The sequence below is a fragment of the Urocitellus parryii genome, chromosome 9 (assembly GCF_045843805.1).
Source record: "Urocitellus parryii isolate mUroPar1 chromosome 9, mUroPar1.hap1, whole genome shotgun sequence".
NCBI lineage: Eukaryota > Metazoa > Chordata > Mammalia > Rodentia > Sciuridae > Urocitellus > Urocitellus parryii.
The window spans coordinates 79,097,188-79,109,968 of record NC_135539.1 but is presented as its reverse complement, the minus strand read 5'-3'; the positions used below and the strand labels follow the sequence as shown (position 1 = coordinate 79,109,968).

Here is a 12,781-nt window from a genome sequence, read left to right as displayed (position 1 = left end):
GACATATTGGTGAGAGAGCTGTATGGAAATTGCCTAGTGTTATTGTACTGGATTTAAGTCTTTAATTTGGGTAGTATCTTTTTTTTATGTACTTTGGTATACAAAATTTGAGGCATAAGTATTTATTGTTGTTATATCTTCTTGTTGTTTTTTTTTCCATTTATCAGTATGAAGTGACCTTGTTTCTTCTGATTAGTTTTGGCTTGAAGTCTGCTTTGTCAGATATGAGAGTAGCAACTCCTGCTTATTTTTAGGCTTACTTAATATGGTATATCAATTTCCATCTTTTACTTTTCATCCTGTGGCTGTCTGTGCCTGTAAGCTGAGTATCTTGCAAGCAACATATGTTTTTTAATCCATTTTGCCAGCTGAGTCTTTTAATTGTTGAGATCATTACATTCAATGTTATAGAGAAATGTCCATTAATTCCTACCATTTGGTTAATTTTTAATGTTTAATTTTGTCCTGTTTCTCACTTTCTTAGCTACTCTTCAAATGAGACTTGTCCATTTATGAACTCTGTAGTTTGTTTTTGATTTTGTCTTTGTGTTATTTTTCTGTTGTATTTTCTGTTGTTTTGGCTTAGTAATCATGACTTCTTTTAGTTTCTACTCATTTTGGAAAGTTTTTTTAAAAATTTCTTTCAGGGCTTGCAACACATCATTCCAAGCCATCCTAGATTGTTAGAGTTTGTGCTGAGATATTGGAAGTAATTCTGATTGGCTTGCCTCTGAATGTAAACTGATATTTTTTCTTGAGATTTTAAAAATTCTATCCTTGTTTTGTATGTTAGGCATTTTAATTATAATGTGTCATAGAGAAGTTCTTTTGTGGTCTTTTCTATGTGGTTTTCTCAATATATCCTGTATCTGGATGTCTGTCTTATTTTCAAGGTGGGTTTTTCCATGCCATCACCCTGTATCTTGCAACCCTCTTCAATTACAATTTGGTCTAACACTGTTGTCCCAGAGTTCTTGTATATCCTGGATATTGTTACTTCTTTTCTTTTCTTTTGTAATATCTGAATGTTGAAGGCCAGCTACTTTTTATTCCATCTCTGAGATTCTGTCTTCAGTGTCGTTTACTTTATCAGAATCTTGATGGAACATTTATTTGATCTTTCATTTCCAAGAGTTATATTTTTCTTTTTCAATCTATCTCCTGTTGAATTTCTTATTCATATCCTATACTGACTTCCTTAAGTCATTCAGTTGCTTTTCTGGGTTCTCCTAGAATTCATTGATCCTTTTTATAATCATTGTTTTGAATTTTATATCTGATATTTCATCCACTTCTATATCTTTGGAGTCAGTTTTGGTGAATTGTGCTTTAGGAAGCATCATGCCAGCTTGTTTTTTAAATATTAATTGTAATCTTCTGTTGAGTTTTATACATCTGTTGGTATGGATTCTCTTTCACTCTTATTTATGCACTTTTTTAGGATATGACCTTCTCTTGCCAAAGTATCCTTGAGTCATCTAGATACCTCATAGGTGTGGTATCCACAGCCTTTGCATTAATTCTAATTTTTGCCGTAGGAGGGCATATCCCCTATAGCCATTTCTACATGGAGTGTGGTCATTTGCTTGGGGTTTTTGATTCTTCCAAACTTTGTATTAAAGTATCACTGAAGATTGAGTATATTAATTTGAATATGTTAATTTATGTGTTCTAATATCTCAGCACAGACTCTCTCTTGCCTGGATTTAGTTCAGCAGCAGAAAACTTTTACCCTATGAACTTGTAGTGCCACCACAGATTCCCAGAGCATTTCATGGAAAATAAGTGAGATGATGTATAAGTTAAGAGTCAAGCATGATGTTTAATATATTGTAGATGCCCTTAGGATCCTACTAACTCCTTAGAGCCACCTATATTCCTTCTCATGCAGGCCTCCTACATCTTCAAACCAGCAGCAGTACATCAAGTCCTTGTCCAACTTCCAACCTGATTTCTTTTGCCATCTATTGGAGGTAACTCTGCTTTTAAAAGCTCCCTTTGGAAAAATCTCCCTGACTTAAAGTTGACTGCATCATATAAGACAACCATGGAATCATCTCCTATATTTACTAGTTTCAGGGACTAGAAATGAACATTATTTTAGATGTCCTCTTAGAAAAGGAGGTCATTTCAGAATTATGCCTACTATAAAAGCTGATCAATAAGATTTTTGTTTTCTGTATTGTTGCCATTACTAGTCCTAAAGCTTAATCCTCCTGTATTCTGCATTTTTTGTCCTTCATTTATTGTTTATTTTTTTCAACAAGGTGTTTGTTTCCTTTATGTCAGGCAGTAGGGATACCAAAATAAATCTAGTGACTACTCTTAAGGAGCCTTATCTAGACAAAAGATTAAACACATAATCTGATACATTTCTAAGACAAATCTCTAATTTAGAGGCGTGAACAAAAATGCATCTTAGGTTGATTGACAAGATATGGTACTTGGATTGGAAGGACGGATAAGTGACTTCTGAGTTCCTGGTGTGAGAAAGTGAGTGAGGCTATACAAATAAATCATATATGGGGAGGACCAGTAGAACCAAAATAGAAAAACTGTTTAAAGAATATGAACAGTTCTGATATGTTTTATTTATAGTGCCTGGACAATCTAAGTTACAGTGTGCACCTCTTATATAATAGGCACAATCACTTTCCCTTTTTTGGGCAATATTCCCTCCATCTGTTCTAATAATATGATTTTTTAAGGATACTGAAATTAGCCCATTGAATATAGGGTTGGGTGAGTAAAGGCCTCAACATGGCCATCCAGTATTTCTCCCAATGGATTTTCAAAATTGTAACAATGAGAAAAGGTTCAGTGTCTCTTTGGTAGTGAAACTGAGAATGTTATCCTGTCAACTGCCAGCTGATGACAATCTGCCTTGTGGAAAATGGTCTATAGTATAAGAGATTGAAGGTCATAGGCAGAGAGAAGTAAAGCATAGAAATGGAACGAGTCCCTGTTTTAAGTTTGTCTTCTTGGTCACTTGGACTCCTTTTCTCAGTTTCATTTGAAGAATCAATGAATTCCTCTTTTCCTTAATCAATTTTAAGTTCCCTTGCTGTCTCCTGCATTCACAAAAACCTTGACATATATGCAATTGTTGATTCAAGTGAACACCATTTGAATATTTAATGTGCCTCAGGTACTAGTATAAATATTTTGCATGCATTAATTTGATTAATACACAAGTGTAAAAGGCAGAATGTTTATCCCTATTTTACTAGTTAGCACACAATATTTAAACAACTTGCTCAAGATAACACATCCAGTAAGTAGCAAAAGTCAGGATTAAAATCTGGGAGATCTAGCTCTAGTCTGAGTCTAGCCACATGCTCAACTACCTCTTCAGGTAAAGGTATACTGTACACTGACTAAAAAGTCCCAGTCTTGGGAGACAGTTGTGGGCTGAAAGTAGAGATCTGTATCTATAAAAATACACATTATAGGTGAAACTACAAGAGTGGATACAAGAAAGTGTGGAGTGGGAATAGAAAAGGGCAGCATGTGGATTACTGAGGAGCCAGTGTGTAAGAGGAAAGTCAGAGAGAGCACATCTGGAGAGGAATCCTACTCTTTCTTTACATGCTTCCATTCTCAGAAATGTACAATGACTCCTCAGTACATATTTCGTTGATACTATGGGGTTCCATTGTTAAAGGCTTCTCATGTTCTGGTCTTCTAAAATAATTTTTCACGATTCTTTGGAACATAATCTTCGCTCACACTGGTTTCACCAGTTTTCTTGCTGTCACTTTTCTACCCATCCTTTCCATCTTTTTATTTCTGTCTAAAATGTGCCACTTCTTCATCCATTTCTCACCCAATCAGTATGTCTTATTTGGCCTTCAAAGTTCAGTTTAAATTTCCTTTGTGCATTCTTCAACTATTTCAAACAAAAAGTACTCATTTTTCTTTTTTATACTATGAATGTACTTATAATTAATATCATGCTCATGCTTAATGGACTTTATTTTGTTTCATATTTAGTTTTGCCTTAAGTGACTTGTAATTTCTTTGAAGTCTGGGATCACATTTTGTGTCTTCTCACCAGTGTAAAGGTAGCTATGGGAAAATGAATGCCTATTAAATAAGCAATAGTTCCTGGTGGAAATGTTACTGGTGTCAGGATCCTTTTATTTTTTTTAGGTGCCAGAGATTGAACTCAGGGGCACTTAACCACTGACTTAACCACCCAGACCTTTTTTATTTTTTGAGACACAGACTCATTATATTGCTGAAGCTGGCTTTGAACTCACTATGCTCCTGCCTCAGTCTCCCAAGCTGCTGAGATTACAGGCACAATCCACCACCCCCAGCCAGGATTCTTTCTTAATTTGTGTGGCTACTTAGGATATTAGGTATAACAGAGAAAAGGCAGAAACCATTCCAGCTTTCAGAACTAAGATTTTGTTGTTATTTGACTTGATGATGCCAATAAGGTACCACACAAGTAGACACTTCACACACAAAGAAACATGTCAACATTTAACAATAATATCTTCTGTAGTTCCTTCCATTCTTTCCATTGTTCAATAAAATTTATAGAAGGCTGTCATTTGAACTGAGTTCCTATACTAGGCCCCAACAAATCAAACTGACATGGTGTTACTCATGCTAAGTGCCACATAAACTGGAGTTTTAAGGAACCAGGTAAACCTCTTGAACATATCAGTTTCTTCTGAAAACAGGAGGTTCACAGTAACTATTTGGATGGGCCTAGTCAACCCTGGCTATGTTAATAAGGAAGTCTCATCTCCTTTAACCATTATTAAGAAAAGTAACCTGTAGCAAACTGATGTTAGCCAACCTACTTTTTATGTTATTGTTTCCTTCTTTCCACCTGACAAAAACCAACTCTTTGTCATGCTCAGAGGAGCACTCATTCTTTTTAGAATGAGATGCTTCCTAATTCTAGAAGCTCTAATAAAAGCCAATTATATCCTTAAATTTGTTGCCATTTTTAAAAGCTCATAAACAATTCCCAATCTCCCAATGAATAACACGAGTCCTTAAAAAGGGGACAAGAAGGAAGAATTCCTATATTTACATTTTATTTATTTCTGTGGTAATGGGGATTTAACCAGGGCCTAGCACATGCTAAGTATGTGCTCTACTATTGAGCTGCATCTCCAATGCTTTTTTTTTTTTTTTAATGGTCCTGTGGATTTAACCCAGGAGCATTCTACCACTGATCTCCATCCCCATTCTTTCTTTTTTGAGACAGTGTCTTGTAAAGTTGCACAGGTTGGCCTCAAATTTATAATCCTTCTGCTTCAGACTCCTGAATAGGTGGGATTACAGGTCTGGATTTTATATTTGTCTTTTAGACAGACTTATTTTCTCTTTGATTTTATGATTTATAATATAGAGTGGTCTGACAAAATATTATGGACCTAGTAGTAGGATATATATCTGTATTCCAACACTCCACTTTGAAGATTCTGTTCTGCAAAATGTTGCCATCAGATTGGGCACAATAATAGCTTCATCCTTATATCTTTGTGTGTAATCTTAATACAGAAAAATGCAGGATTCTTAATGCAAAACGGAGAAAGTTTACTATGTATACATAGCCTTGTTTATGCAATTTAGATTCATACAGCTATTTTCATATAGTTAGTAGTAATAAAAATTGAAGAGACTCAGGAGAAGGTTTCCCCTCAACCACTTATTCTGCTGCTTTGGGATAGTTACTAAATATCTTAAAGCACTCTTCTATAAGAGAGGCTTAACAATACCTCATTCATTAACTGTGCATTGCTATATAATGTAAATGGGTTGCAAGTTATGTGGTATTGATAAACAAAAGGATAGTAACTGTGTGCTTAGAGACCAGTATAAAGTTATTTAAAGTATCTTCTTTTTCATTTGTATGTACCTTTTGCCAACAGAGATATGGTTTTCTAACACCATCTGGAACAGGTTTACAATATACGTTTGATTATTAATTAGGTAGAGTTTTCCAATAATTTTCCCATGATTACTACTTCATTTTGAAAATATCTAAGTGTCATGATAATGAGAACAATGCTGATTTGTTTCTTTATACAAAAATCATGCATATTCCTTTTATTAGATACAAACCAAACATACTTGTTGAGATTAGAATAGTTTTCCCTTTTGTCTGTCACATGGACAAGACACAAACGAAGGCTCTACTCGAAAACTAGAATGAGGAAAGATGGCAAGTACTTGGTGGGTGAAACTTAACACAGAGGATGTGATAATATTTTTTCAACGTGAGACTGGCAGCATTTACCCATCAGTTCTTCTTCCAGTATCATAGATGAGGTCCAGGTGACCTAGGTCAGCAAGTCAGTACTGACTGATGTCCTCATCAGTCATCCAAATGAAGAAACAGACATATACAGGGAGAATGCCATGTGAAGACTGAATTTTTACTGCCACAGAGAAGGAACACCAAGGATTGATGGTAAACTCCAGAAACAGGCATGGATAGATTTCACTCTCATATTTCTCAGAATGAAACAACCTTGCCAACAACTTGGAGGTCTAACCTCTAGAACTCTAAAGAGAGAAAATTTCTGTTCAAGCCACCCATTCTGTGATTTTGTTACTGCAGCCCTATCAAAGTATACACAGTGGGGATAATGTGGACCTTGGCATCTGGATCTTAATCCTTGTGCTGCATTCTGTCTTTTTCACTTTTGAAGTCATTTCAATGTTCTCATATTTAGGTAAAATTCAGTTTAGAATAGAAGTTTCCACTTTTGTGTTCTTGGGGATTAAAGAAGTTACAAATTATTTGAATTGACTGGCCCTCAAAACTTGATTCCTTTCTTTTGGTTTTGTGATACCGCATAATGTACTCAATTGTGGCTTTTGTGGAATCCTAAATATATCAAAGAAAAACATTACTATCATTAACAGTATCTTAAGTGCCATACAAACTGTGGATGTTATGTTGCAAAACAAAACCACCTAGTAGAATGTGAGTTAGTTGAATATGATAATGTGGGCTATTATGCCTAGCAGAATATCTTGTATAATATTTGTTGCTAAATAATATTTGTGACAACCTCCAAGTTTGGAAATGATTTCCCTAAAAATCCATATATCTTAGTTCATCTTGTAGAACTGTTTCCAGTGATAAGCTTTTATATTTACTGCAGAAGTAACTTCACGTTTTACTTTACATATATATCTTTGGTTATTTGAATCCTCAAGCACATTAAATTTGCTTCTTCTCCAAAAACATATCACTGTTTTTTGAATCTGAATCTCGAGTATTATTTTAAAATAATACTTTAAGTAATGCTTTCGTACTTTTGATTTAGTCCAGGTGAGCTTTAAAGACTCAGGTAGAGTTGTTTGCAGAGAAGGCTGTTTATGTAATGGTTCCAGTCTATTACGTAGTTTTCCAACCTAGATTAAGGCTTAAGTCCCACCTTTTGCAGTGAACAGCTGATTCTGTTTTCTCTTTTTTAGCCAATGGTGATCAAATATTTCAGAAGGAAACTGGGTGAGTCATCTTCTGCAGATAAGCTGAAATATTAATAGTTCTATCTCCATCAGGCTCCCCTGCAGGCAAATAACAAGACTACCACAGAGCGCTGCCAGTTAAGCGGTTAGCAGCAAATTAGCGTATAAAACGGTGTGGATTTGAAAGATTTCGAAATTGATTGTTATAAACAGTATACTTGACCTTGCATTTTAAGGGACTATTTTCCTTCTCGTCTCTAGTTCTTAGAGGACAGATGGATTTGAAACCTGCCTGACCGTGGATCCCCCCGGAACCCCTGCTGCGGTGAGTAGCTCGGGTGATTTCTCCCCGACTGGAGGCGCCCGGGGTCCTAGGAGGCGGTGCCCGAGCGCCTGGGTGGCCGTGGGACTGTAGGGCTGGGCTCGCTCGGGGCACAAGTCCCGGCGTGTCCGCGAGGCTCGAGCCCTCCGGCGTCCGAGCCCGCCCGTGTCACCAGGGGCGCCATGCCGCCCCCATCCCTAGGTCACTCGTTCGGCCCCTGCTCGCGCCCCGCTAGGGTTAGCTAGGGTGGCGGGGCGACTGCACCGTAGCGAAGCGCACAGACCTGCGGGGAACCAGGCCTGCGGGGCGGAAGCCAGGACAAGACTTCCGGCGGCGCCACGCTTGGGCGGAGCTTCCGGTGGCTCTGGATGTGGGGCGGTGGTCAAGAGGAACTTCCGGCGGTGCCGGAAGTGCGGGCACGGAAAGTTGGGGTCGCCGGGTCGCGTCAGTGCCGAGTCGGCCGGTGTCCTGCAGGTCTGCGGGTCAGTACTGCGGGCCGTGTCGTGGGGACTTACGGGCTGAGTGCTACCCGGGCTGGCTCCGGGCGGTGGGGAGCACAGCTGCTGTGACAGGTAAGTGCCGCCATCTTCCCAGCTGTCGGGCTCCTTGTCCTTCCCGTGGTACCTGGAGGAGGAGTGGGTCTGGGGGAGGGGTCGAGGTGGACGGGAGGATGCTGCAGAAGAGGATCGCGGTTCGGCAGGGGTAGGGCGGGCATGGGACGGTGTCAGGGTCGCATGGGCCGGTTTTCGAGGTGGACGAGGGTTCGCGGCGTCCTTTTCCCTCTCGTGTCCCAGAGCGGCACCTTCATGGGCTGCCAGTGTCGCGCGGGAAGCCACTTGGAGGCTGTTCGAAGACAGTGGTCTACGATTGCAAAGAGGGGGCCTTGGCAGGGCCCCTTGGAAGGAGCGGAGAGGGGCTGGAGTGCGCGGTGCGCGGATGCCAGGGTGGTTGCCCCGCGCAGTGCTTTTGGTTTCTCTTCTCAAGGCTTCTCCTCTCCTCCGTGTCCTCTGCCACCGCTCAGGCAGCTGTTCTCCGAATAAAACAGCAGCACCTGTAATATACCTGCCTTCCAAAGTTGCATGAATAAGCCCTTCACCTTGTGAGCTGAAACATCCGAATGTTAAGGGAGGATTTGAAAAATCAGTCGGACTTACACATTTTTTGTTCAGACATCTCACCCTCTGTGAAGTTGGTCCCTTGCCGTATGATGCCCACACCTGCCCCCCTTGCCTCCTGACCGCAAATTCCTGGTTTGGCAGTACCAATGAATAAGATGTGTCTCTTCCTCACTTCTAAGAATGTGATTTTTTTTCTTTATGCAACTTTGTAACTTTTTGTAACCCAGTAATTTTTCACTTTTTTATGAAGTGTGTTTTGTGATTATGATTGCTTATGATTCCTTTTCCTGCTTCCTTTTTATTTGTGGTTTTAAGCTTTGTAAGCCTGTCTTTATTCTCAGTCGGGGTTGAGATATGACCAGAGATTTGGATTCCTGCATCTCAACTGATGGCAGTAAAGCTTCATGACCTGCTTCAAGACTGACCCGGTGACTTTTTACTTATAGGCCACATCATTTGGAGGCCCTAGAGAGATCTCAGGCTCACAGGGATCCTGAAGCCTTGAACGGAGAGGCGGGTACTCTCCTTCTCTAGTTGTGGGAGCTCTCTGCCTTGTAAGATTCTGGGTCCCCTGTGGTAATGGATATGACCTTGCCCGTGAAGGAGTATCTGGTGTGGCTCATACTACATCTTGACCCTGATTGAGGGTATGGACAGCTTATAAAGCTAAGAAACACAAAAGCGGGGGAGGCAGAAGATGCAATCATAATCACAAGATACAGTTCATAAAAATGGAAAATTACCAGGTTATAAAAAAGTTACAAAGTTGCATTTTAAAAAATCACATTCTTAGAAGAGAGGAAGGAGAAGAGACATGTCTCTATACATTGGTACTGCCAAACCAGGAACTTGCAGTCAGGAGGCAAGGAGGGCAGATGTGGGCACCATATGGAAGGGGGCCAACTTCACATAAGGTAAGGTGAGTGAACAAAATGGGGTAAGTCTGGTCAGGATTTTCAAATCAGCCCATAATATTCCCCCTCTTCTAGAGACAATCAAATCCTTGATTATTCTTGTGTTGGGTGTGAGGCTGCACATATACATCAGTTTAACAGAGGAAATGTGTTGTTCAATGAAATTTAATAAGCCAGTTTAAGACAAGAGCCAATGAGCAATCCTGTGAATATTAGGACTACAGGTCCAGCCCTGCAGTGAGGAGGGTAGTCAACCAGGGGTTCCATTCGTACTATCTCTGGAACCAGGACTTATTTTGTTTTAACTCTTGATTTTTCCTTTGTATCTTTTTTCTTATTTTGGCAAAGGAACTTTTAATGACTCCAGATTTATTTGCACAGAAGCACCAAGCTTCCCTTAGGGTCATATAGAGCCTTCCTTGGGACATGAACAAAAGATCTAGGTCCCTATGATTCTGAAGTGCCACTTCAGCTGAATATTAGACTTGGTCATATAAATGGTTGATTTCCTGCTCTAAGTGGCTTAAATTGTCATTTACCTCCTGGGTAAGAGGTGAGTCCCTGTTCTCTTTTATTAAGGCTGCGGGACCCACTGCAATTGCTCCTGCTACATTTAATCCCACAAGGGCCTGGAAAGAGAAGAGGAACTGCCCTTTTTATCTGGACATAGGTGATTTGGAGCCCCTCCTGGCCTACTGTAGGTGTAGGTCTGAAGTAACACACGCACTACAATGCAGATGTTGGGATATTGCTGTAAAGAGGTACATTGAGACAAACCAGTGTCATAGGCACACCAAGTGTCATTAGGAGCAAAGTAAGATATAGTATAATTTCCAGAAATATTATAGGAGTAAATGTTCACAGGAAAGTTAGGAGGCATATCGGTATTAGGAAAACCAATACAAGTGGCTTTTTCTATATATACTGTTAGACCAACGACGCAAGAAAAGACCACTGACTCCAATTAAAATCAAATTAAAGCAAGCTTATTATTTCGACCGGCCGGGCTGCCTTGCCCCTCAAAATCGTGGGAGCCAAGGACAGCCCCGAGGCTCCTTTGTGGCCCAGTTTTATAGCCCAAAAAGTTACACAAAGGGGGGTTACAGATAACAACACTCTGAGGAGCATAACACAAGTTTACATTTTTGCTGGCCCCGGCATCAGAATTTATGGAGATCTTAGAGACTAAGAGAGGGGCGTTATCCGGCCAGGGAAGGCCAGAATTTATGAGGTGTCACTAAGGTTTAGGAAAGGGTTGTTATATGGTCAGGGAAAACCGGACATGGGTGAGTTCAGGGCACGGGCAGGCATTCCAATCAGCTTTACAACATCAACTAATGGCCAGGCCATACAGACATCCTGATATTTTTACAGAAAACAGAAATGAATCCTTCATAACTTATGACAAGCTGGCTTCTGATCTAATGAGATAACTAGGCTAGGTATATCATATACCCCTAAAGTAAGCTTGGGTCCAGAGTTTGTATAGTAAGTAGTATTTGGCCATACTGTGGGCATCTCTGTGGAACCCAACCCTACATAGTAAGGAGGCTTAGATTTTAAGCATAGCCAGCAATCATTTGCCAATTCTGGCCATGATAGGTTAATAAACCGATAAACAGTTTGCAGTAAGGGGTAAAGATTGGGTCCCTACTATTGTACAAGGGAAAAGGGTGGAAGCTTTTGAAAGAGATTAGTTGTCATTCCTTTGGAAGTGATGGTAAAATTGTACCTATGAGGAGCAGCCTGGGCATTATAACACAATCCGAGCAAGAGGAAAAACATTAATTTTTTTTTTTTAGTCTTGTCTTTAGAGGATAGTCAGGTCTCTGTGAGCCATTCATTCCTCCATGGGTGATGTTTTTGCTGCTTTGACTTGGGTGTGATGAATCTACTCTGTAAGTTTATCTACCTTCAGGGCTGGGGATGTGGCTCAAGTGGTAGCGCGCTTGCCTGGCATGCGTGCGGCCCGGTTCGATCCTCAGTACCACATACAAACCAAGATATTGTATGTGCTGATAATTAAAAAATAAATATTAAAAAAATTCTCTCTCTCACTCTCTCTCTCTCTTAAAAAAAATTAAAAAAAAAAAGAAATTCTATTCTTTCTTCCCCCATTTCTTACTGTGTGTTAGCATCCACTTATGAGTGCTGAGAGACACAGTGGAATGAAACAAGGCATTTGTGCCAGAAGGGAGTGGTTGAGAGGTGATGCCAGTGAGCCATTGAGATGATGATGCTTATGTTAAGCTGTGTATTCAATTGTATATTAGACCCCTGCTGTCTGCCTGGGCCCAGTACTTTGGAGTTCTCAGGATTCCTAGAGAGTTCGCATTGGTTGGGGAAGTGGAGGGATTTCTGGTTGGTGGTTCCTGGAAGGGCCCAGTGGGAGGTGTGTGTGGGGGTTCTGATAATAAAGGAGTTCCTGTTTAAAAAAAAAAGTTTATCTACCTTCATGGTTGTTGGGGTGGGGGGTGGTCAGGATGGAGTGGGGTCCTCCCCAGTTGGGAGTCAGTCCTTTCCTTTTGGAACTGCTTGATGTAGACATTGTCTCCAGGCTGGAACAGATGTTGGAAATCAGTGGTCTCTTGGGGTTGGTTCTCTTGCAGGAATTTTAGAGTTTTTTTCCTGAACCTGCTGGAGAGACTTAAAGTAGTTTACAAGAAGTTGGTGGCTGATTTCTGCCAAATGAATGTCATTTTCTCAAGGAAGCAAAAGATGAAATCATGTTTCCCATACATGATTTCAAAAGGAGAAAGATTTCCCTTATAAGGGGTGCATCGGCCTGCAAGAGAGTGACAGGCAAAAGCTTAGGCCACCTAGCACCAGTCTGTAAGGCAGATTTATGAGGGTACACTTTAGGGTCTGGTTATGCACTCTACTTGCCTAGAACTTTGGGATCGCAAGCACATGGAGTTTCCAGTTTATATTTAGAGCCTGTGATATTCCTTGTGATATGGCTGCAGTGAATGCTGCAG

At 40.3% G+C, this 12,781-nt stretch overlaps 1 protein-coding gene across 3 annotated transcripts in view; it reads left to right on the top strand.

The window, feature by feature from the left end:
• Positions 1-7,513: 7,513 nt before the first annotated feature.
• Wdr37 (WD repeat domain 37) overlaps positions 7,514-12,781 on the top strand; it is a 72,035-nt gene continuing 66,767 nt past the window's right edge. The window contains exons 1-2 of one of the 3 annotated variants that reach the window (XM_026412564.2): positions 7,514-7,621; positions 7,711-7,774. The gene's annotated coding sequence lies outside the window, so the exon portion shown is untranslated. Of the gene's footprint in view, positions 7,622-7,710; positions 7,775-8,181; positions 8,344-12,781 lie in introns of those variants that run through there. The other 2 variants (XM_026412574.2, XM_026412584.2) reach the window with 2 other exon arrangements.